The sequence below is a fragment of the Triticum dicoccoides genome, chromosome 3A, assembly GCF_002162155.2.
Source record: "Triticum dicoccoides isolate Atlit2015 ecotype Zavitan chromosome 3A, WEW_v2.0, whole genome shotgun sequence".
Taxonomy (NCBI): Eukaryota; Viridiplantae; Streptophyta; class Magnoliopsida; order Poales; family Poaceae; genus Triticum; species Triticum dicoccoides.
The window spans coordinates 750,747,694-750,773,369 of NC_041384.1; positions in this window are offsets into that span (position 1 = coordinate 750,747,694).

A 25,676-nucleotide genomic window follows, 5' to 3' on the forward strand; every position below is an offset into this window, starting at 1 on the left:
TGGCGCACCGTGTGTCTGGTGCGCCATTAGTAATGAGGACACTAATGGCGCACCTGTAGATGGTGCGCCACTGCTATATAGCAGTGGCGCACCACATACATGGTGCGCCATTAATGTCCATGTTAGCTATAGCCCTTTTCCTAGTAGTGGAGTAGGGATTGCCATGCAACGGATGCACTAGAGCTATAAGTGTATGGAAGCTCAAAATGAATCTAAGTGGGTGTGCATCCAACTTGCTTGCTCATGGAGACCTCGGGCATTTGAGGAAGCCCATCATCGGAATATACAAGCCAAGTTCTATAATGAAAATTCCCACTAGTATATGAAAGTGATAACTCAAGAGACTCTCTATATGAAGAACATGGTGCTGCTTTGAAGCACAAGTGTGGTAAAAGGATGGTAACATTGCCCCTTTTTCTTTTTTTTTCTTTTTTTTTGAATGGGCTTCTTTGGCCCTCTTTTTTATTTAGGCTTCTTTGACCTCTCCCTTTTTTTGGGGCAATGCTCTAATAATGATGATCATGACACTTTTATTTACTTACAACTCGATACTAGAACAAAGATATGACTCTATATGAATGCCTCCGGCGGTGTACCGGGATGTGCAATGATCTAGCGTAGCGATGACATGAAAAAACGAACAATCCATGAAAATATCATGATAGCTATCTTACGATCATGTAAAGAAATATGACAATAAATGCTCAAGTCATGTATATGATGATGATGGAAGTTGCATGGCAATATATCTCAGAATGGCTATGGAAATGCCATGATAGGTATGTATGGTTGCTGTTTTGAGGAAGATATAAGGAGGTTTATGTGTGACAGAGCATATCATATCACGGGGTTTGGATGCACTGGCGAATTTTGCACCAACTCTCGAGGTGAGAAACGGCAATGCACGGTACCAAAGAGGCTAGCAATGATGGAAGGGTGAGACTGCGTATAATCCATGGACTCACAGTAGTCGTAAAGAACTCATATACTTATTGCAAAAGTTTATTAGCCCTCGAAGCAAAGTACTACTATGCATGCCCCTAGGGGGATAGATTGGTAGGAAAAGACCATTGCTCGTCCCCGACCGCCACTCATAAGGAAGACAATCAATAAATAAATCATGCTTCGACTTCGTTACATAACGGTTCACCATACGTGCATGCTACGGGAATCACAAACCTCAACACAAGTATTTCTACTAATCCACAATTACCGACTAGCATGACTCTAATATCACCATCTTTATATCGCAAAACTATTGCAAGGAATCAAACATATCATATTCAGTGATCTACAAGTTTTATGTAGGATTTTATGACTAACCATGTGAATGACCAATTCCTATCAACTCTCTAAATAGATATAAGTGAATCAAGAGAGTTTAATTCTTTCTACAAAAGATATGCCCATGCTCTAACAAATATAAGTAAAGCAAGAGAGCAATCTACAAATAACGGTTTTCTATGTGATGAGAAACAGACAATCCAAACTTCAAATGCTATACGCGGAGCACATGAAGCATTCTATAAAGCCATACTCAAAAGATATAAGTGAAGTGCGAAGAACATCCTATAAATCAACCAAGGATTATCTCATACCAGCATGGTGCATAAAATAAAAATGAAAACTAAATGCAAAAGACGCTCCAAGATTGCACATATCGCATGAACGAAACGAATCCGAAAACATACCGATACTTGTTGAAGAAAGAGGGGATGCCTTCCCGGGCATCCCCAAGCTAAGACTTTTTGGTGTCCTTAGATTACCTTGGGGTGCCATGGGCATCCCTAAGCTGATGCTATTTCCACTCCTTGTTCCATAATCCATCAAATCTTTACCCAAAAGTTGAAAACTTCACAACACAAAACTTAAACGAAAATCTTCGTGAGCTCCGTTAGTAAAAGAAAACAAACCACCACTTCATGGTACTGCACTGAACTCATTCTTTTCTTATATTGGTGTTAAACCTACTGTATTCCAACTCTATGGTTTATAAACTCTTTTACTAGCCATAGATTCATCAAAATAAGAAAACAACACACGAAAACAGAATCTGTCAAAAACAGATCAGTCTGTAGTAATCTGTAGGTTTCAAATACTTATGGATCCCCAAAAATTCTAAAATAAACTGCTGGACGTGAGTAATTTATCTATTAATCATCTTCAAAACTAATTAACTAAATAGCACTCTCCAAATAAAAATGACAGCAGTTCTCGTGAGCGCTAAAGTTTCTGTGTTTTACAACAAGATCAAAAATACTTTCCCCAAGTCTTCCGAACGGTTCTACTTGGCAAAAACAATAATTAAACACAAAAAACAACCAAAACAGAGGCTAGATAAATTATTTATTAATGAACAGGAGCAAAAATCAAGGAATAAAAATAAAATTGGGTTGCCTCCCAACAAGCGCTATCGTTTAACGCCCCTTGCTAGGCATAAAAGCAAGGATAGATCTAGGTATTGCCATCTTTGGTGAGAAATTCTTCAATAAGACACCTATAACCACTAGGAGTTTCTTTATTTTTATTAAATATCAAACTCCTAGGCACAAAATCAAGAAAATCATTTGTAGCAAACGGTTCCTTAATGATAGCAAAAAGATTGGGATGATCACTTATTGATTTTAAATCCGCAGTTTCCTTACTACAAGATTCACCCTTATTTTTAGGAACATAAACAAGCTTGGCAATTTTGGTAGGAGGATTTGGAGTATTTTTAATGGAAGAAAAAGTGGAGCCCAAGTTGGTGATAATTCCCTCAAGTTTATCAATTCTAGTAGAATCTTGATCTATTCTTTCATTAACTATGGGTTCTTTTTCCTTAAATCTTTTCAGAGTAACTCCCACCTTAGATCCATATTGGGTAATTTGGTTGTGGATCTTTTTATCCAAATTTACAATCAACTCTACAGTAGCAACTTTATTCTCAATAATTTCAAGCCTTTGCATCACATGTTCCAAAGTTAACATAGTTCCATTAATCAAAAGAGGTGGTGATCCAAACAAATCTATTATAGCATTATAAGAATCAAAAGTATGGCTACCCAAGAAATTCCCTATGGTAATGGTATCAAGAATATATTTGTACCAAGGAGTAGCGCCTACATAAAAATTGCGGAGAAGAACGGAAGTAGATTGCTTCCTGGTAGATCTATTTTGAGCATTGCAAATTCTATACGAAGCGTCTTTTAGATTTTCTCCCTCCCTTTGCTTAAAATTAAGAACTTCATTCTTGGGAGACAACGGAGAAGATAGAGGACTAGCCATAAAGACAAGGCAATCAAGAAAGCAACGAACGGAAAAGAGAGGGTGAATAAAACGGCAAGAGTGAAGTGGGGGAGAGGAAAACGAGAGGCAAATGGCAAATAATGTAATGCGAGGGATAAGAGTTTGTGATGGGTACTTGGTATGTCTTGACTTGTGTGTAGACTCCCCGGCAACGGTGCCAGAAATGGCTCGTTGTTGGGAGTCAAATCTTGACTTGAATTGGCGCGAATCTCCCCGGCAATGGCGCCAGAAATCCTTCTTGCTACCTCTTGAGCACTGCGTTGGTTTTCCATTGAAGAGGAAAGGGTGATGCAGTAAAGTAGCGTAAGTATTTCCCTCAGTTTTTGAGAACCAAGGTATCAATCTAGTAGGAGATCATGCTCGAGTCCCACGCACCTACACAAACAAATAAGAACCTCGCAACCAACGCGATAAAGGGGTTGTCAATCCCTTCATGGTCAGTTACGAGAGTGAGATCTGATAGATATGATAAGATAATATTTTTGGTATTTTTATGATAAAGATAAATAAAGATACAAAGAAAAATAAATGGCAATAGAAATAGATATGTGTTGGAAGATTAATATGATGGAAAATAGACCCGGGGGCCATAGGTTTCACTAGTGGCTTCTCTCAAGAGCATAAGTATTACGGTGGTTAAACGAATTACTGTCGAGAAATTGATAGAATTGAGCATAGTTATGAGAATATCTAGGGATGATCATGTATATAGTCATCACGTCCATGACAAGTAGACCGAAACGATTCTACATCTACTACTATTACTCCACACATCGATCGCTATCCAGCATGCATCTAGAGTATTAAGTTCATAAGAACAGAGTAATGCTTTAAGTAAGATGACATGATGTAGAGGGATAAACTCATGCAATATGATATAAACCCCATCTGTTTATCCTCGATGGCAACAATACAATACGTGCCTTGCTGCCCCTGCTGTCATTGCGAAAGGACACCGCAAGATTGAACCCAAAGCTAAGCACTTCTCCCATTGCAAGAAATATCAATCTAGTAGGACAAACCAAACTGATAATTCGAAGAGACTTGCAAAGATAAACCAATCATACATAAAAGAATTCAGAGAAGAATCAAATATTGTTCATAGATAAACTTGATTATAAACCCACAATTCATCGGATCTCGACCAACACAATGCAAAAGAAGATTACATTGAATATATCTACAAGAAGATCGAGGATAACTTTGTATTGAGATCCAAAGAGAGAGAAGAAACCATCTAGCTAATAACTATGGACCCGAAGGTCTGAAGTAAACTACTCACACATCACCGGAGAGGCCATGGAGTTGATGTAGAGGCCCTCCGTGATCAATGCCCCCTCCGACGGAGCTCCTAAAAAGGTCCCAAGATGGGATCTCTCGAATACAGCAGGTTGTGGTGGTGGAATTAGGTTTTCATGGTGCTCCTGGATGTTGGGGGGTACGTGGACTTATATAGGAGAAAGAAGTAGGTCGTTGGAGCAACAAGGGGCCCACGAGGGTGGAGGGTGCGCCCAGGGGGGTAGGCACGCCCCTGCCTCATGGCCTCCTCGATTGTTTCTTGACGCCCACTCCAAGTCTCCTGGATCACGTTTGTTGAGAAAATCACGTTCTCGAAGGTTTCATTCCGTTTGGACTTCGTTTGATATTCCTTTTCTGCGAAACACTAAAATAGGAAAAAATAACAATTTGGGCTAGGCCTCTGGTTAATAGGTTATTTCCAAAAATGATATAGAAGTGTAAAATAAGGCCCATTAACATCCAAAACAGATAATATCATAGCGTGGAGCAATCAAAAATTATAGATATGTTTGAGACGTATCAATCCTTCAAGTAAGTTGTCATCGGTGCAATAAGGCAATAAAAGTTGGTTCTAAAAAGTGTTAGATCATTTAGTGTAATACAAAATTGAGCGTTGTACGAACTTGTGATGGCAAAGAATAAAAGCGACAGACTGCATAATAAAGGTTTGTATCATAAGTGGCAATATAACGTGACGTTCTTTTGCACTAAGGGGTTGAGCATACAAACAAATAAGCGCATGTCAACCTCTACTTCCCTCTACGAAGGGCTTATCTTTTACTTTTATGTATTTACTTTCATGCAAGAGTCAAAGCTTTATTTTTCTCTTTTGGCAAGCATGATGTGGTGAGGAAAGATCTAGGCACATATATCCAGTTGTTTATGGGTAGCATGAGTTATCATTGTCGACATCACCCTTGAGGTGAATACGTTGGGAGGTGAAACTATAATCCCATATACTTCTATGTGTCCGGTTGAAACGTTTTTCTCATGTGTATGCGGTGAGTGTTAGCAACCATAGAAGGCTATATGATGGTTGAGTATGTGGAGCTCTTACTTAGACTTCTTGAAGACTTTGTTGAATAAGTTGAATTACAATTGCTTGGTGACTGAGAACATAGGTTGTTGAGATTCAAGAGGATTCATTGTTTGAACCTTATCATGTGAATTGGTTGCTACTCTGTCATGATGAGTTTTATGAGAAACAACTGTTGTTATGATGATAGGAAAAGTGATTGAAATTTTCATTGATCAAACTTGTGCACGTTGCTAGCATTCACACTTCATAAATTATTTCTTTTATCATTTACCTACTCGAGAACGAGTAGGAATTAAGCTTCGAGATGTTGATACACTAGTAGAAAACGGGCCTTTTGTTCCGGTTCTAGAGGGCCTTTAGTCTCGGTTTTGGAACCGGGACAAAAGGGTTGGGACTAAAGGCCCCCTTTAGTCCCGGTTGTGTTACGAATCGGGACCAAAGCCCTCCACGTGGCCGCTCTCTATGCGTGAGCTGGAGAACCTTTAGTGCTGGTTGGTGTTTCCAACCGGGACTAAAGGCACCACCTTACCAACCGAGACTAAAGGAAAAAGAATTAAAAAATTCAATTTTTTTCAATTTTTTAATTTGTTTCTCATTTTCTTCTGATTTTCAAATCTTTGAATTATTTGACAATTTAATCTCTAATCACCACTCCTCTAATCTCTAATCAGCACTCATTCAAAATCGTCTAACTTCCCAGGCGGTCACCCATCCTCTCACTACTCCAGCCCGAGCACACTTAACTTTCAGGTTCTATCAGTCTTAGATTCCAAGTCTGCTCTTGTTGTTTTTCTGACAATACTAAGCGATCAATCTTGTTAACCCTTATGTCTTGATGTCACATGATTTAATTTTTTGAATCCCAGACAGTTATTAAAATAAACATCAATGATTAACAAACAACAATGATTAATTTAAAAAATCAAAAATATTTCAAAAAAGGAAAAATGTACAAAAAATTTCTTTGAAAAACATAAAAATCCAAAAATCCAAAATAATACAAAAAGTTCAAAATAAAGTAATTAATAATATTATTAATATTATTATGCCGTTTATTGATTTAATATCTTTAAATCTGTAAATTGAAATTCGACAAATAATATATCCATTAGTACCAGAAAAATGTGACCATGATGTCACACACTTTACCGTTTGAGTTTGAAATTATTATGCTAAAAAAATAATTATTTAGTAACACTAATATTTATTGAATAAGTAGTTTGACCACATTTCATTTTTTAAACTTATATTAACTGAAGAATTTTTGTGTGTTCAATATGAACAATTCAAAGCCACATCCTTTAATTTCAACTCTTTTTGACTTCATTTGCTATTTTTTCATGCATTTAATGATTCTTTGAGCTAAATCAGCCTGAAATTGAAAAGCACTATAAATGAACTCTGAAAAGGTTGAAAGTTAGCATGGTATCATCATTTCAACCAAATAGCGTGTGCTAAAAAGTTGAGAGGGTTATGGCAAATATTGGATACACTTCGTGTACAAACTAGACCATCTCTTTTAAAGTAATAGGGTTTAGGACGAAAACTCAACTGTTACAAAGACAGTTCATTTTTTTTAATCTTATTTCAACTCCGGAAATTTTGTGTGTTCAATATGAACCACTCAAAGCCACATTCTTAAATTTCAACCCTTTTTGACTGCATTTGCTATTTTTCATGCATTTAATGATAATTTGAGCTAAATTAGCCTGAAATTGAAAAGCACTGCAAATAAACTCTGAAAACCCTAAAACTGGCACTTAAAACGTCTGAAACTCTATTCTAAACAATAAACACTAAAGGTTCAAACCCTACAACCTAACCCTGAACATGGAAATCTAAACCCTAGCCCCAAACCCTAAAACGTCTAAAACGTCCAAAAACTCCATTTTCCCTTTGGAGTATTGTCATTTCAAAAATTGTCCTAAACCCTAAACACGGGACTTAAAACGTCGTAAACTCTATGCTAAACAGTAAAAACTAAGGGTTTAAACCATAAAACCTAACCATAAACTCTGAAATCTAAACCCTATCCCTAAACCCTAAAAACGTCTAAAACGTCCGAAAACTCGATTTTCCGTTAGGAATTTTGTGGTTTTAAAAAATTATCGAAACAGAAAACTTGTTATGCAAATTTTGATATGTTATTTTGTATTTTTCTGAATTAGGATGATTTAGTTATGATTTTTCCAAGTTTAATGTGGTAATAGGCTTTTGTCCCGGTTGGTGTCTCTAACCGGGACTAAAGATAGACCTTTATTCCCGACTGGGAGAAAAAATTAAAATTTGAAAAAAATGGGAAAAAATTGAAATTTTTTTAGTCCCGGTTTGTACATCCAACCGGGACCAAAGATGGACCTTTTAGTCCCGATTGGAGATAGCAACTGGGACTAAAGGGGCTCGCATCGTTCAAAGCTGGTCGCAAACCCTTTAGTCCCGGTTGGTGTCTCGTTCGAACCGGGATTGATGCATGCGCCGCTCGAACCGGGACTAATGCTCACATTAGTCCCGGTTCGTAACGTGACCGGGACTATTGCTCCAATCCGGCTGTGATGAAAGCCCTGTTTTCTACTAGTGATACGTCTCCAACGTATCTATAATTTATGAAGTATTCAAGCTGTTATATTATCATTCTTGGATGTTTCACAATCATTTTATAGCAACTTTATATCATTTTTTGTGACTAACCTATTGACCCAGTTGTTGTTTTTTGCTTGTTTTTTACATCGCAGGAAATCAATATCAAGCAGAGTCCAAACACTGCGAAACTTTTTGTGGAATATTCTAGAAGACACCCAATGGGCCAAAGCTGCACCTAGGGGTGCCCTAAGGGGGGCACAAACCACCAGGGCGCGCCTGTGCCCCATGTGTGCCCTGGTGGGTTGTGCCCACCTCGGTGGCCTCTGGCACCCCCTCTTTGGAATATAAATCACCAAATATTCCAAAAACCCTCGGGGTTAACCTAGATCAGAAGTTCCACCGCCGGAAGGCTCTGTAGCCACCGAAAACCAATCTAGACCCCGTTCCGGCATCATGCCGGAGGGAGAATCATCGGTGGCCATCTTCATCATCCCGGCTGCCACCACGATGAGGAGGGAATAGTCCACCATCGGGGCTGAGGGTTTGTACCAGTATCTATGTGTTTAATCTCTCTCTCTCTCGTGTTCTTGAGATACACAATCTTGATGTATTGTCGGCTTTGTTAATATAGTCAGATCATATGTGTTTTCCTGTCTCTATCTTATTGTGATGAATTGAGTTTTCCTTTGAGATTTCGTTTTATCGGATTGAATACTTTTATGGATTTGAGAAAACTTGATGTATGTGTTGCATATGAATACTCGTGGTGACAATGGGTATCGTATTGATTCACTTGATATATGATTTGGTGCTCACACGCTTATTCCTGAGGTGGCATTGGGGTAATCTATGCATAGGGGTTGATGCACGTTCTTGTCTTTGTTTCTATGGTAGAATCTTGGGGCACTCTTTGAAGTTCTTTGTGTTGGATTTAGTATTATGAATCTGAAATTGTTTCATGCATATCGTATAATTAACTCATGGATAGTCTTGGTGACATTGGAGTATCTAGATGACATTAGAGTTGGTTGATGTGTGTCATATGGTGTTCTTTTAGTATGAACTCTTGATGAGATTGATTGGAAAGAATGGCTTGCTGTTATTTTAGTACGAACTCTAGGATACATTGATCGGAAAGAATAGCTTTGAGGTGGTTTCATACCCTACAAACAATTTCTTCTTATGTTCTCCGCTAGATAGGAACTTTGGAGTGATTCTTCGTTGCATGTTCAGGGAGGGTTATGTGATACAATTATATTAGCATTGTTGAGAGATTGCACTAGCGAAAGTACGGACCCTATGCCTCATTTTCAAGTATTGTAATACCTTTTGTGCTCACTTTTGTTACTTGCTACCTTGCTGTTTTTTATTGTTCCTGTTACAAAAACCAATATCTACTATCATTACTACACTTTTATTACCATCTCTTTGCCGAACAAGTGCACCTATACAATTTACCATTATATTTGGTGTGTTGGGGACACAAGAGACTTTTTGTTATTTGGTTGCTGGGTTGCTTGAGCGGGACCTTCTTCATCCTACACCTCCCATGCATTGATAAACCTTAGGTCCTACAAAACTCTGCACTTGGAGGCCCAACATGAGTCTACAAGAACAAAGTTGCGTAGTAGACATCATGGGCCCATAGGCCTGACCGGGCACTCTTAGGCCTGAAAGTTACCGCTTTTGCGCTGTAGAAGGCACGCCGTCGGCGCCGCCGCCCCCGGTCCGAGCTGCTCCTCTACCTCACCGCGCAGAAGACAATGAAGCCACGTGCGGGGACCGACCTGCTAAGACCCAGATGGGGCTCGCAGGGCCCAGATTTGAGCTCGGGACGCGCAGCCCTACCACCAAGGAGTAGCACTGCCACCATGTACGCCACTGTCCACCCTGCCGGATCACCGGACTACTGCCTTGTCGAGCGATGCCGCCACCGCCCCCACCCCGGGGTGGGAGGACGCGCGCGAGAAGAGGAGATCCTGCCGCCGGCGACAGCAGGCGAGATAAGGCGGTAAAAGAGGCCGAGGGCGGAGGCGAGGGTGCCACCTCGGCCGCCTGTCAGAGGCAGCGCGAGGACAGAAAGAGGGAACTTCATGCTCTTGTGTGGTTGTCGTATGTATAATATGTTCCTTTGCCTCAGGATTTGACGAATACTCTTCTAGTACACAACATTATGCATGTTGCATTTCTTTGTCTCCTATATCGACTTCATACTTCAACATATCTGTTAGAATCAAAAAATAATAATTAAAAAAACTTATTACTTGTTGTAGTGTGATAAAATTGCAAGGTTTTGTTTCTAAAAAGACTAACCTGTTGTACACTTGATTAATGACGGTTTGGTATTCCCTCTGTGTTGACTGATTAGTTGATATATAATTTTTTTCCTCAACTCCGGTACTTGTTCTGGCTCTAAGGTTGCTGTTGTTCCTTCATTGGAGTAGTGCTTCAGATTCATGTACATATAGAATGCGCAGTCCATTCTGCATGTAGACGAATGGTACTAGTAAAATTGTTGCATTCAAGAAATGGAAAGAAGAGAAATGTTCGAGCAATGGTAGTGTTAATTGTTGCATTGGAAGGACGAAAGAACAAAATTACTTTAGTAATGGTAGTAGTGAATCTTGCATTGAAAAAAAAGACAGAAGAGTAATGTTGGAAGTGCTTACGTGTCTTCTCCTTGAAGTGGCACCTGCAGTTTGACCTTTTTGAAATGGTCGATGCCTTTTTGTGAAAATTGTAGCTCTATGCTTACGTGCTTCCAGATTTTCATTAATTTGCTGGTTACATTGTTGAAGAATTCTATTGTGCCTGGGTATGGAGTTGAAGAGTCAAGGAGTTCAAAGTGTTGTTTTTGCATGTTAACTGTAATGGTGAAGTAATGACTAATAGTTTCGTCTTGCTCAAACCCGCGCAACGAACATGGTAGAAGGAACTGCAAAACACAAAATAAAAAGAAAAGATTTGTAAATCTTATTATGTTCAGAAATATAAAATAAAAAGAGAACTTTGCATAACATATACACAATTGTATTTTGTTTTTGAAACAGCTGATCTGCTTACCCTGTTATAATCTTGCAGTTTTTCTTCTTCTTGCATGTTGTAAAATGCTCTAACCCTGGCGCGTAGTAATTTATTTCTAATGTGTTCTTGATCATTATTTTTGTAGCACACTGGGTCTTCCACTAGTAGAAAACGGAGCTTTAAAACTAGTTCGTAAGGGCCTTTAGTGCCGGTTCCATAACCCCCCTTTAGTACCGGTTCGGCACGAACCGGCGCTAATTGGTGGGCACTAAAGGCCCCCCCTTTAGTACCGGTTCGGCACGAACCGGCGCTAAAGTGCCACCACGTGGCGTGAGCTCGCGCCCTCGTATGGTGGACCTTTAGTAGCGGTTGGTGTTACCAACCGGTACTAAAGGTTTTTTTTAATATTTTGAAAAAAAATCGATTTTTCTTTATTTTTAATTTTTCTGAATTATTTGGTGATTTAGTCTCTAATCACCTCTCTTAACTGCTCAAGTGTGGATCACTCATTCCACATCATCTAACTTCCCGACCGGTCACCCATCCCTCTCACTACTCTAGCCCGAGCACGCTTAACTTTCGGGTCATATTCTCCTTCGTTTCCAAGTCTGCACTTGTTGTTTTCCTGACAATAGTAAGATGCCAATCCTATTAACCCTCAGGAGTTTAGCTTGAGCATGAAGTCACACATTTCACTGTTTGAGTTTGAAACTATTATTCTAAAAAACAGTAATTATTTAGTAACACTAATATTTCTTGAATAAGTTTGACCATAGTTTGACCACAGTTTGACCATAGTTTGACCAGATTTGACCAAAATTCAAAAAATTGAAATAATTATTTAGTAACACTAATATTCTTGAATAATTATGTAGTTACATTAATACTTCTTGAATAAGTAGTTTGACCATATTTAAAAAAAATGAAAAACTGAAATTTGACCATATCTATTTTTTGTTTTGGAATTTGAGGATTCTAAAAAATTGCAAACAGGCCGTAGGCCATCTCCATCGGATGCAGATTTTCGTGCTGAATTTTTTGATATATTATACGTTTTTTCCGACATCGTATGCAAAAGTTATAGCCGTTTTACATTTTCCCTACACTTTTTGCAAAACATGTCCAAATTTAAGTTTTCAAATTTTCCTAACGTGTAGATGTAGTAATATAACTACCTCTCGAAGGATTTTATTTTTTGAAGTTTTATCATTTTCTTTTGATCTTTTGAAAACTGAAATGGCGATACACGGGGGGGGGGGTGTAGAGTTTGAAAATTACCCTATAGTGTCGGTTTGTGTCTTCAACCGGGACTATAGACTATAGGTTAAGACTCTGTAGTGCTGGTTGGTGACACAAACCGGTACTATAGGTTAGACCCTTAGTACCGGTTTGTGTCACAAACTGTCACTAAAGGGGCTCGTGGGGCCCTGGCCTGATGCCATCCTGCCACCACCCCTTTAGTACCGGTTCGTGGCACGAACCGGTACTAAAGGTTCATTACGAACCGGCACTAATGCATAGCCATTCGAACCGGCACTATTGATCACATTAGTGCCGGTTTTTTTACAAACTGGCACTAATGTGCTTCACGTTTGACCCTTTTTCTACTAGTGTTCGTCGTTGGCTTCCTTTATCGAGTGCTTCTTGTTTTGTCACAAATACACAAAGGGAATTTGTTAGTTCAGTTATCTATTTATAAAGTCATATTTATCGTTTTAAACATGATTCTTTTGTCATGATCTTTACTTATAGTGTTTCTTAACCACAGAATCTTTCTCCTTGTGCCATTGAGTTGTTTTCTGAAGATCGTTAGCATAGGCTCGATTGCTTCGGTGCTTACTGGTTTACCAACCTTGAAGCTTTCGATGACATGGCCTAGATTGACATCAAACTTGTCCGTTGTAATGAAAATCTCATCCCTGCAAAGTATATTTAGAAAAATGTCTTAGTTTACACATGATATAGTTAAAATGATCGCGTGCAAGAATGTGTTTTGTGTTAGTTGCATGAACTTATCTCTCTTTCTTTGTCCATGGCTTGCATACAACGCTGTACAGGTCTTCGATGGTTTTGTTGACGGAATCACTATCTTTTCCCCCTTTCTCCATTGTGCATGTGATGGTTTTGAATTTAATTTAAATAATTACAGATGACAAGATAGCAATTAAGTTTCTGTTGTCTTGCCTCCTTTGGTGCTAGAAGATATGTCATGTCTACTGTTGTTCCTTTCTTGTTCTCCTTCTGTTTCTTGCGGCATGTTATGTTCTTCTTTTTGCATTGTACCCTTTTGTCCAGTTTCTGTTCCATCCTCATTTGAGTCCTCTGTTCTTTTCTTAGCATCATGTTTTTCCTTGTCAACCGTCATGTCTTGCTGGTGGTCTTTTCTGTCTTGTTTTTCAGTCTCGACCTGGTTGGCACTGACCTCTCTGCCAAGGGAATCGGCATTGTACGCCGGTGTAGGGTTTTCTTCGATAGTTTCTAGTTCTTTCTCTGGAACAATCTGTGTGTTTGCTTCATTGGTTGTATCTCTGTGGTTGCCTTCTTCGTGTTTCTACGTTATCATTGAAAACGCATTGAAATAATTTAACTTGCTACTTTATTTTAATTATAGCAGCGGTTATGGGAAAATAGCGTTCGGTGCGTGCTTTGAGCTATTTTGATTGTGATTAAGTTGTAATTTTGTGGAAAATTTTTGTGCAACTTCACCTGTTGAGCTGTCGTTGGTGCTGCTGAATGTTCCACCCATTCTTTGTTGAGTGTTGTTTCTTGGGGATTCTCTTGTTCTTCTTTTGGTGTTCATCGTCACTGTCATGGTTTTTGTCTTGCAGCTGTTCAATCATAAAGGTGGCTCAGTTGGAGTGTATTTGAGTTTTCATTGAACTACTTTATATTTTCGTAGAATCAGCTTACATAACTTTACCTCCTCAGTCGTTGTTCCTTCTATTGTCTCTGCTACTGTTCTCGTTGCTACTGCTGCATGTTCTTTGTTAAGTGGAGGTTTTTGGGCATCTTCTTGCTCTTTCTTTTGGAATTCATCGCCGCTGCCATCGTTTTTGTCTTGTACCTTTTGAAACACACAGGTGGCTAAGTGGCAGTGCATTTGAGGTTCCAGAGAGCTATTTTATACTTTCAAAGGATCAGCTTGTGTAACTTTACCTTTTCAGTCGTTGTCGCTGCTGCCATCTCTGCTGCGTGTTTTTCGATGTGTGAATATTTTGGGGCTTGTACTTCTGTGACGTTGATGTCTGCCGTTTGAAGAACATGTTGCCCTTCTTCAGTGCCCTCTTTTGCACACTGGTCTCCTCTATCTACTATGCAGGAAAGTAATGAAATGTCAAATACGTGTTTTTGAACTATAAGATCGTGAAGAGGTATTATGTGTTTTCAACTCTCTATTTTTTGTTGTTACTGCTGATTGTTCCACGTGTTCTTCGTTGAGTGGTAGTTTTGGGTCCTTCTCTTGCTCTTTATTTTGCTGTTCATCGTCACTGACCTTGTTTTTTTCTTGCAGCTGTTCAAACATAGAGGTGGCAAAGTGAGAGTGCATTTGAGTGAATATAGATGTGGTAGCACTACTAGGAAAATGCTTATAGGTAGAAGTTTACCGGTAGCGCCTGTTCTTGACCCCACGCTACTGGTATTTACCAGTAGTACTGCTGGGTAGAAAACATGCTACTACTATTAAATAACAACAGCGTTTGTTAGCTTGGGCCGCTCTACTGTTACATGGGCCGCAGGGCAAAAACGGTAGCCCACTTACCTGTAGCGTTTATTTCGAACGGGCGCTGCAGCTGGTGGGCTTAGCAGTAGCGCCGGCCTCTACCGAGTGTTACTACTAGGGGAAAAGAAAACCTGCCCGAGCGCCCCCCGCACCCCCTCACTCTCACAATCGATCCCCTCCGACGACGCCTCCGCGGTTAGGGTTCCTCCACGGCCGCCTCACCCCCGTTGACGGCGCGTGCGCCACCACCACGCGGGGTCACCTCTCGCCTCCTCCGACGCTCCAGCCCCGTAAGTCCCCCTCGATCTCCTCCTTCCTGCGCGCGCCACCACTAGCTAGGCTCCAATCGATTCGCCACGGCGACGCGCCATGTTTTGGGATTTCGCATGGGGGAAAGGGATTTAGGGATTGCACGGTGACTCCGCGCTTCGATGCGGCGTGTTCCAGCCTTGTTTCCTCGCGTGATTGGGGAGAGAGTAATTAGCAGTTTAGCAAATATAATTGAAACTTGGGTTTCAATTCTTGGCTGTTGTCCCTGGAGAAGTGGCGGCGGCAGCGGTGCCTAGTGTTCTAGGGTTTAGAGAGGGGTTCTTTCCTAACACTAGGGTTATGTCGTGAATGCTCCTCCTTTCATCTAAATGATGTTGATTGTGCCAGTTCTTCTTAAAGGTCTAAATGTTTGTATCCTCATGATGAGCTACCCTATGTGTGAATTTGATCCTCGAGGTTCTTTGTTGATGCATATAAAGATATGACCAAGAAGCCCTCACTGTTATGTGGTTTCATGGAAAAATCAATGCTTGATTCGATACTCTTTCAGGTTGAAGAGAGTGTCTATATTTGGTGATGCTCCAATTGTCAAGTTGTTATGGTGCGCATTTGAATATATGCTAACACCCGTTTCAAAAAAATGCTAACTGATCTATCTCATGTCTCTGTTTTCTTGAATGAGAAAACTGACTTTGATATGTTAATTAGGACAGGTTGATGCTATCTTTTGTCTGTGTGTGCGATTGTTCTTCCCTTGTATTACCTCTTAGTCTGGTGCTTATATTTTGTAGTAGAAAATGTTGGCTACATTTTCACCCACTTGTGAATTCTATATTAGGCTCTGTTTGGGTTATTAGGCTCTGTTTGGGTTACATGATCTCTATTAGGTTATTGTCTAAACTGAACTACAAATTAGTTGTTATTTTGCTTGCTATGTGAACCTCATGTGTATTCTCTATGATGTTTATATTTAATATTTGGATCGTTAATCCTCTAATCATACTGCTTTAGGGAAATGACGCCACCACCACCACCACCATGTCGACGATGCAAGTCAAGGTGCACCAACAGCCTTGCAACTGGCACACTGTTCGGCATCTACTACAAGTCGAGTTTTCTTCATGCGGCGGTAATAAATTATATGAAACTAGTAGCCACTATTTTGTTTTTAGTATTATTGGCATTAATTCATCGTGTATATATCATTTTGCTTTTTGCACACAGATTGTCCCATGCAATGTGAGGTCAGAATTCAACAAGCTGACCAGAGACTCTGTGACCTTTGTGGCTCCTGGGGGCCCCTACACTATGGAGGTCGAGAAACGATGAAATATGACGCAGGTGGGATGAGATGGATGGGTCCGTTTCATCACCTACATGCGTATCACCGGTGGTGAGTTGATCAGCTTCCCCTTCAGAGTAGGAAGACCCAAGTTGGTCATGATTTATGTCAACAAAGCAGAAGATGATGAAGATGATGAGGATGATGACGACCCACTTGGTGAAGCCATCATTGCTCAAATAATGAGGTTGAGAGAGGAGGAGGTGTGCAACCTATGGGACATCATTCCGCCACGTGCTGACTTCGTCGGGGTGCCATTCGTGACCCGCCTGACAAGTACCATGGTTGATCGGCATATCATGGTATGTTGCATTTACTGTAGTAATTTGATGATATGCTTTATTGTTATACTTAGTGTAGAGTCCGATGATATATATGCTTAGTGAATCTTATATGCTTAGTGAATCTTATATGCTCAGTAAATCCGATGAATCCGATAATCAATATGCTTAGTGAATCCGATGATATATATGCTTAGTGAATCTTATATGCTTAGTGATTCCAATGATATATATGCTTTATTGTTATACTTAGTGTAGAAATGTAGTACTGTCTTTTGATAGTGTAGAATGTGTGAGGCTACTTATTAATTGATATGTTTTTCTTATTCAGAAATTGCCAAAGAGCCTATCTGAGAGTTTTGGTATCAAGCCTGATGAAGAAGGCTCTGCTGGAATACACCTTACCGCGAGGGGCTCCATCACCACTTGTGCATACGGCGTGGACATGGACGGTCGCACACACTTCAACTCGGTTGGGTGGAAGAGCTTCCTCGTCGGCAAGAATCTTCATGTCGGACAGGCAATCCTAATTACTATCAGGAACACCACCGCCCAGGCTTGAGGATGATGGTCGTCATCGATATCATCTAGAACTACATATGCTTGTGAGATCTATCCATGCATGTGTGTGGATGCTGAACCATATATATGCTAGTATGACTACCTAGTAGACTTATCAACTATGATCTATCCATGAATTGTTGACTACTATATATGAGTTTGTGAGATTGTGTGGTTATATTAAATGTGGTATTTGTCGTTAATGCTTGTGAGATGGTTCTGTGAACTTAGTTTCTTTGCACTGGACTTGTCTTGATTTCCATGAATATTGCCTCTGACTCTTTTTTTATTTTTAATTTCTATTTACCTAGTTGTAGCGCGGGGAGAAAATAGGGCGCTACTACTATGTGATCATAGTAGTAGCGTTGGTAGAGAAAGAGGCGCTACTACTAAGTATTTTAGCTACAACGCTTGTTTAGAAACGCGCTACTGCTAAATAATAGATGTAGCGCCCTAGCAGTAGTGCGGGTCCCCGCGCTACTGCTATGTAAAAAACCAGCGCCAGTAGTAATGTTTTCTCGAGTAGTGTAGGTTGGAGTTTCTTTGAGTGTGCACGCAACAATTTTGTAATTTCATAGTTGCAGGTTTCGTAACTTTACCTTTTCAATCGTTGACGTTGCCGCCGTCTCTGGTACCTGTTGTTTGGTGCGTGAATTTTTTGTCGCTTGGTCTTAAGTGGCATTGTTGTCTACCATTTGAAGAACATGTTCAGGTTGTTCATTGGGCTCCTTTGGTTCTGTTTGATTGTCTTGGTTGTTCGTGCTCTCTTGAGCTTCTTATGCCTGCTCCAACACAAAAAATATTTAAGAAATGGGTGCATCTCTGGCTGGTCAGTTGCAATTATTTTTTATAAGACCTCTTTCTCTGGAGTGGCAGGACTGTCTACTGGCGGAACTGATGAAGCTATGTAACTAGGGTAGGGTCATGGACCTGTCCGACATACCCTCCCCAAGGACATCTCTGAAAGAATCAGAAGCAGTCGAAGAGAAACCATCGTCCACTCGACCATGAAGATGCGCTCACTCGACCACCTTGAAGACACTCGACCACCAGAAGATAAGAAACTCTCCACACTGCAACGGTCAAGACTTAAACCATAGCTTTATGGGCATTTATAGCACTTCACTTCAGGCGTTACCAGTAACACCCCTCCTTTATGAACATTGAACCCTATGTAACGGAGGGGAGCTGGGGTCCTGGCGCACTCTATATAAGCCACCCTCATCCTCTGGGACAAGGGTTCACACTTTTGTAAACACACACTCATATAATCCAGTCGACCGCCTCAGGGCACCGAGACGTAGGGTTGTTACTTCCTCCGAGAAGGGCCTGAACTCGTAAAACTCGTGCGTACAACTCCTCCATAGCTAGGATCTCGCCTCCTCATACTTACCCCCCATTCTACTGTCAGTCTTAGATCCACGACAGTTGGCGCCCACCTTGGGGCAGGTGTCTTAGTGACTAATTGCAGAAGTTGCAATTTTTCAGATCCCCTTCATCATGGTTCCAGGCGGAGGTTTGGCTGAGGGCCGCGAGATCCATCTCAGCGCACTCGTGTTTGTCGCCGACGACTCCGCTTGGCTCCAGGAGGCACCACTCGACGCCGACGCGCTCCCCGCCCGCGGGGCGGTGCACTTTCGCGTGTGCGTCCACAGCGTCCTCCTGCGGCAACCGTCAACCCAGTACCAGTCGAGTCCAACAGCTTTCCCCCTCCCTGCGACCCGCCGGAGCAAGTGCACCGGTCGGTCGAGGCTTCAGCGGTGGGTGAAGCATGCGGTGGCCCGCCAATGGGCCACCCTCAAGTCGCGGCGATCGAGCCCGACGAATCTCTCTACGTCCTATTCGATCTGTCGACTGGCTCCATAGAGACCGCATCCGAGTGCGGCAGCAGTGACTCGGCGGTGGAAGTCCTGATGATCAATGGACCACGCAGTCCTCCTGGCTTCAATCGTGAAGACGGAGGTGACGGGAACGGCGATCCGTCGCGCGTTCACGAGGAGTACCGCGCCGAACCTCTCTCCTCGCAGTAGAGGGAAGAACTTCGTTGTCGGAACATGGATGCCCTGCACACTCCTATAGTTTAAGAAACCCCCGAGGCCCAGGCCTTGGAGCAGGCGCGCTTGCCCAATCTGGCTGAGCGCACTCGACTAGAGAACCTCCAGCGTGCCCTCGACGATCGCGCTCGACAACATGCTCCTGAATCTAGTTGACGCCAACTTTTTCCACCTCCAACTCAGGTATACCGAACCCCGATCCAGAATGTCGCTTCTGTTGCCCGGATAGCGGAGTCGATCCAACCCTCCCAGTCAGAAGCTGGTCGAGGTCTGGTGCAGATCCGAGCCTTGCTTCGGGCGGCGGGAGAGCAGAATATAGTTGTATCTCAGTCGCGGGATAGGATCCATAGCAGATCCGTGATGGCAGACACAGTTCAGTCGGCCCATACCCAAGATCGCCTCCGAGGCGTGAGGGACGTGGGGATCGACGAGATCAGTACAGAAACTGAGAGCAGTATGATCGCCGCCGAGTCAATCATGATGATTGCCGTCGAGTGCCCACGCCTCCACCGAGGAGCGGGTCGTACGCGCCTCGGCAGCATGAAGACAGACGTCCTCACAGTGTTGGGCGAGGTATTCCAGTCGACCCCAGGGAGCCAGGCTTTGATGCGAGATCTATTCTTGTGTAGGGCTTGGTCGACAGAAACAGAGCTCACCGGGAGGGCCATGATGGAGGTCCACAAACCAGCAACAGGGTGCATGTCTCTGGAGCTATCAGAGCTGCGGTGATTCCCCCAACATCAGGTTGGCGTCTGGAGTTAGTAAGTTCACCGGGGAGTCCAAGCCTGACACTTGGCTTGAAGACTACCGAGTGGCTGTCCAGATTGGTGGTGGTAATGATGAAGTGGCCATGAAACACCTTCCTCTAATGTTAGAGGGCTCGGCTAGAGCGTGGCTGAATCAGTTAGCACCTGGCAGCATCTATACTAGGGAAAATCTCGCCCGAGTGTTTGTCAGAACATTCGAGGGCACGTGCAAACGGCGAGCAGGTTTGACAGAGTTGCACTGTTGTGTTCAGAAACCGAATGAAACTTTTAGGGATTATATCCAGAGATGGATCACCCTACACCACACAGTAGAAGATGTGTTAGATCATCAGGAATTTGTGCCTTTAAGGAAGGCGTCAGGTATCGAGAGTTGAATATGAAATTCGGCCGGACAGGGAATATGACTCTGGCTCGGATGATGGAAATTGCCACCAAGTATGCCAATGGTGAAGAAGAAGAGCGGCTCCGGAGCGGCAAGCACAAAGCAGTCGCCCATGAAGCCGGAGGAGGAAACTCTGGTCAAAAACAGAAGCGCAAGGCTGAGCCATCTCCTCCGTGTGAAGCCTTGGCTGTGGTTCAAGGAAAGTTCAAGGGGAAGCCCAAAGGGCCGTGGAACCCCAAGAAAGTAAAAGATCAAGATGGAAATGACGTGTTGGGTCTGCCGTGCCATATCCACACCAAAAAGATGAAGAAGGTAATTTCATTTACCCAAAACACACCACTCGGCAGTGTCGTCTTCTAATCCAGCAGTTCTGAGAGAAACAGCCCAAGGAAAAAGAGGAGGAGACAGACAAGGCTGAGGATGAGGAAGAGGATGACGATGGTTATCCCCACATGAATTCCACTCTGATGATTTTTGCTGATGTCGAGAGCAAAACTCGATTGAAAGTTAGCAATAGGGAAGTGAACATGGTCGCTCCGGCAACACCCAGTTACTTGAAGTGGTCACAGACTGCCATTACTTTCGACCAGTCTGATCATCCAGTGCACATCGCCACCCCTGGGAGGCAAGCACTGGTGGTCGACCCGGTGGTCGAAGGCACTCGACTGACAAAGGTCCTGATGGACGGTGGCAGTGGTCTGAACATACTGTATGCAGAAACGTTGAAAGGAATGGGCATTCCGATGTCCAGGCTCAGTGAAAGCCATATGAGTTTCCATGGGGTCATTCTAGGCAAGAAGGCCGCATCCCTCGGTCAGATTGCACTCGACATGGTTTTAGGTGATTCCAAAAATTACCGCAAAGAAAATTTGACGTTTGAAGTTGTGGATTTCCAGAGTGCTTATCATGCAATTCTAGGTAGGCCAGCTTATGCACGATTTATGGCTCGACCATGTTACATGTACCTCAAACTGAAGATGCCAGGTCCCAGAGGAGTGATTACTATCTCTGGTAATCGGAAGAAGGCAGAAGAGTGCTTCTAGAAGGGCTCAAAGATCGCCGATGCCCAGATGGCCGTAGTAGAATTGCAAGAATACCAGAAAAATGCAGATCCGAGTGACTTGCTGCGAGCCAAGAAGCCAGCCACAGATTCAGCATTCCAGTCGTCTGGTGAAACAAAGTCGATTCATATTCACCCGACAGATCCCAGTGCTGCTCCGACTCACATTTCAACCTCACTCGACTCCAAATAAGAAGAAGCGCTCATCCAGTTCCTCCGTGAGAACTGGGACATCTTTGCATGGAAACCTTCTAACATGCCGGGTGTTCCCAGGGAACTGGCTGAGCATCGTATGCGAGTCGACCCGAAGGTGAAACCAGTCAAAGAACATCTTCGATGGTCCGCCGTCCAGAAAAGAAAGGCAATCGGGGAAGAGGTGGCTCGGCTTTTGGCAGCTGAGTTTATCCGAGAGATTTACCACTCCGAGTGGTTAGCCAATGTTGTCATGGTCCCAAAGAAAGACGACTCACTTCGCATGTGCATCGATTTCAAGCATATCAATCGGGCCTGCCCGAAAGATCACTTTCCTGTCCCTCGCATCGACCAGATAGTCGACTCGACTGCAGGGTGCGAGAGTTTGTATTTTTTGGAAGCCTACTTCGGGTACCACCAGATCCGTCTGTATGGACCCGACGAAATAAAGACAGTGTTTACAACCCCGTTTGGGTGCTTCTGTTATGTCACAATGCCATTCGGTTTGAAAAACGCCAGAGCCACATTCATGCGGATGATTCAGAAGTGCTTGCTCACTCAGATCAGTCGGAATGTGGAAGCATACATGGATGACATTGTGGTCAAGTCATGTAAAGGTTCCGACCTACTGACTGACCTTGCTGAAACCTTTGCCAACCTCAGAAGGTATGATATCAAGCTCAATCCATCAAAGTGCACGTTTGGAGTTCCAAGCGGAAAGTTACTCGGTTTTCTTGTTTCCAAACAAGGAATCGATGCTAACCCAGAGAAAGTAGGCGCTATACTCTGAATGAAGCGCCCTGTGCGTGTGCATGATGTCTAGAAGCTTACTGGTTGCTTGGCCTCCCTAAGTCGATTCATTTCTCGCCTTGTTGAAAAGGCGCTGCCACTTTACCGACTGATGAAGAAATCAGACAAGTTCGAGTGGACCCCAGAACCTGATGCAACGTTTGTAGAGCTAAAAGCCCTGCTTTCCACCTAGCCGGTGCTTGCTGCTCCAATCAGCAAAGAGCCTCTACTGCTTTATATAGCAGCCACTGGACAAGTCGTCAGTATAGTACTTACGGTCGAGCGGGAAGAAGAAGGAAAAGCTTATAAGGTTTAACGCCCAGTTTATTATATTTCCGAAGTCCCGACCCCGTCAAAGCAGAGATATCCTCATTATCAGAAGCTTGTCTATGGGATTTACATGACCACGAAGAAGGTTGCACACTATTTCTCAGATCACTCTGTTACAGTCGTCAGCGACGCTCCATTGTCAGATATTCTGCACAACAGAGATGCAACTGGTCAAGTGGCCAAATGGGCAATTGAACTCCTTCCCCTGGATATCAAGTTTCAGGCAAAGAAAGCTATCAAGCCCCAAGCAATAGCAGATTTCCTCACCAAGTGGATCGAACAGCAACTGCCGACTCAAGTTCACTCTGAACACTGGACCATGTTCTTTGACGGATCCAAGGTGCAGAACGGTTCTGGTGCTGGAGTAGTTCTGGTATCCCACCGAGGAGACAGGCTCAGATATGTCCTCCAGATTCACTTTGATTACTCCAACAATGAAGCAGAATATGAAGCACTCCCATATGGGTTGCGCATGGCCGTTTCACTCGGCGTCTATCGCCTCATGGTCTATGGAGACTCAGATTTGGTAGTTAATCAAGTGATGAAGGAGTGGGACGTCAGAATCCCAGCCATGATTGGTTACTGCAACACAGTGAGAAAGCTCGAGAAGAAGTTTGAGGGATTAGAACTCCACCACATACCCTGACTGAAAAATCAAGCAGCCGACGATTTGGCAAAGATAGGTTCCAAGAGGGAAGCCATTCCCAGCAATGTATTTTTGGAGCATATCCACTCGCCCATAGTTCAGGAAGATCCTTTTACTGAAGAGCCCCCGCAACCTAAGAGCGCCATAGATCCGACTGAAGTCGAGGTCCCAGCCGTGGTCGACCTGATCATGGAGGTTATGGCCATTACTCCCGACTGGACGGTGCCCTACATTGCGTACGTCCTCAGGAAAGAACTCCCAAAGGATGAAGAAGAGGCTCGACAGATCGTCTGTCGATCCAAGGCCTTTACTATGATAAGAGGGCAGCTGTTCTGGGAAAGCGTGACTAGAGTCGGTCAGAAATGCATAACACCAGAAGAAGGTCGAATGATCCTCAATGACATCCACCCGGGGACCTGTGGTCATCATGCGTCCTCCCGGGCCATCGTGGCTAAAGCATATCGAGCTGGATTCTATTGGCCACGAGCAAATGAAATGGCGAAAGATATAGTCGACAGATGTGAAGGCTGCCAGTTTTACTCCGACATGTCCCACAAGCTAGCGTCTGCTCTGAAGACCATCCCCCTCATCTGGCCCTTTGCTGTTTGGGGACTGGATATGGTTGGACCACTGAGAACTAGCAGGAGCGGCTTCACTCATGTGCTCATTGCAGTCGACAAGTTTACCAAATGGATCCAAGCTAAACCTATCAAGAACCTTGATGCTAGCACCCGCTGTCAGTTTTATCAGAGAATTGACGTTTAGATATGGAGTCCCACACAGCATCATCATGGATAACGGGTCGAACTTTGACTCCAATGAATTCAGAGCTTTCTGCACCTCTCAGGGCACTCGAGTCGACTATGCTTCGGTCGCTCACCCGCAGTCAAACGGACAAGCAGAAAGAGCCAATGGCCTAACTCTCAAAGGATTGAAACCCTGACTGATGCGTGATCTCAAACACGCAGCAGGCGCTTGGGTTGATGAACTTCCGTCAGTTCTGTGGGGCTTGAGGACAACTCCTAATCGGTCAACCGGACAAACTCCTTTCTTTTTGGTTTACGGAGCCGAAGAAGTTTTGCCAATTCACCTGCTCCACAATGCACCCCGAGTCGAGCTCTTCTCCGAAGAGGAAGCAGAGCAGGCCCGACAAGATTCAGTCGATCTCTTGGAGGAGGAAAGAGAGATGGCCTTGATCCGGTCGACCAACTACCAGCAAGACTTGCATCGATTCCACGCCAAAAATGTGAGGGGTCGAGCCTTTCAAGAAGGAGACCTAGTTCTTCGAGTGGATCAACAAAAACCACACAAGCTTGCCTCGACTTGGGAGGGCCCCTTCATCATCAACAAAGTTCTCCACAACGGAGCATACCATCTTTACAGTATTGAGCATCAGAAAGACGAGCCACGGGCTTGGAACGCGGAGCTGCTCCGCCCCTTTTATACTTAAGCACTGTTCGAATAAAATGTAATGAGAAACACCTTTTGTAATTTGTTTATCAAAGACAAGAGCTTACGGTTCTCTCATTCGATTGTGTTGTTCTTATTTACTTCTGAAATCCCCCAGTGGGTGGGCTTAGTCGGGAATCCGTTTCGCCTAAGTTCCAAAAACTCCTACCGAGTGGAGAGCAATCCTCCCACCCGGGGGCTTAGCTGCAGTCGAGCACTCACCTAAGTTCTCTCACTAGGAGACTTAGCTGCAGTCCAGTACTCGCCTAAGTTTGAAAAAATCCTACCGAGTGGAGAGCAATCCTCCCACTTGGGGGCTTAGCTGCAGTCCAACACTCGCCTAAGTTCTCTCACTAGGAGGCTTAGCTGGAGTCCGGTACTAGCCTAAGTTTGAAAAAATCCTACCGAGTGGAGAGCAATCCTCCCACTCGGGGGCTTAGCTGCAGTCCAACACTCGCCTAAGTTCTCTCACTAGGAGGCTTAGCTGCAGTCCGGTACTAGCCTATGTTTGAAAAAATCCTACCGAGTGGAGAGCAAACCTCCCACTCGGGGGCTTACCTACAGTCCAGCACTCGCCTAAGTTGTCCCACTAGGAGACTTAG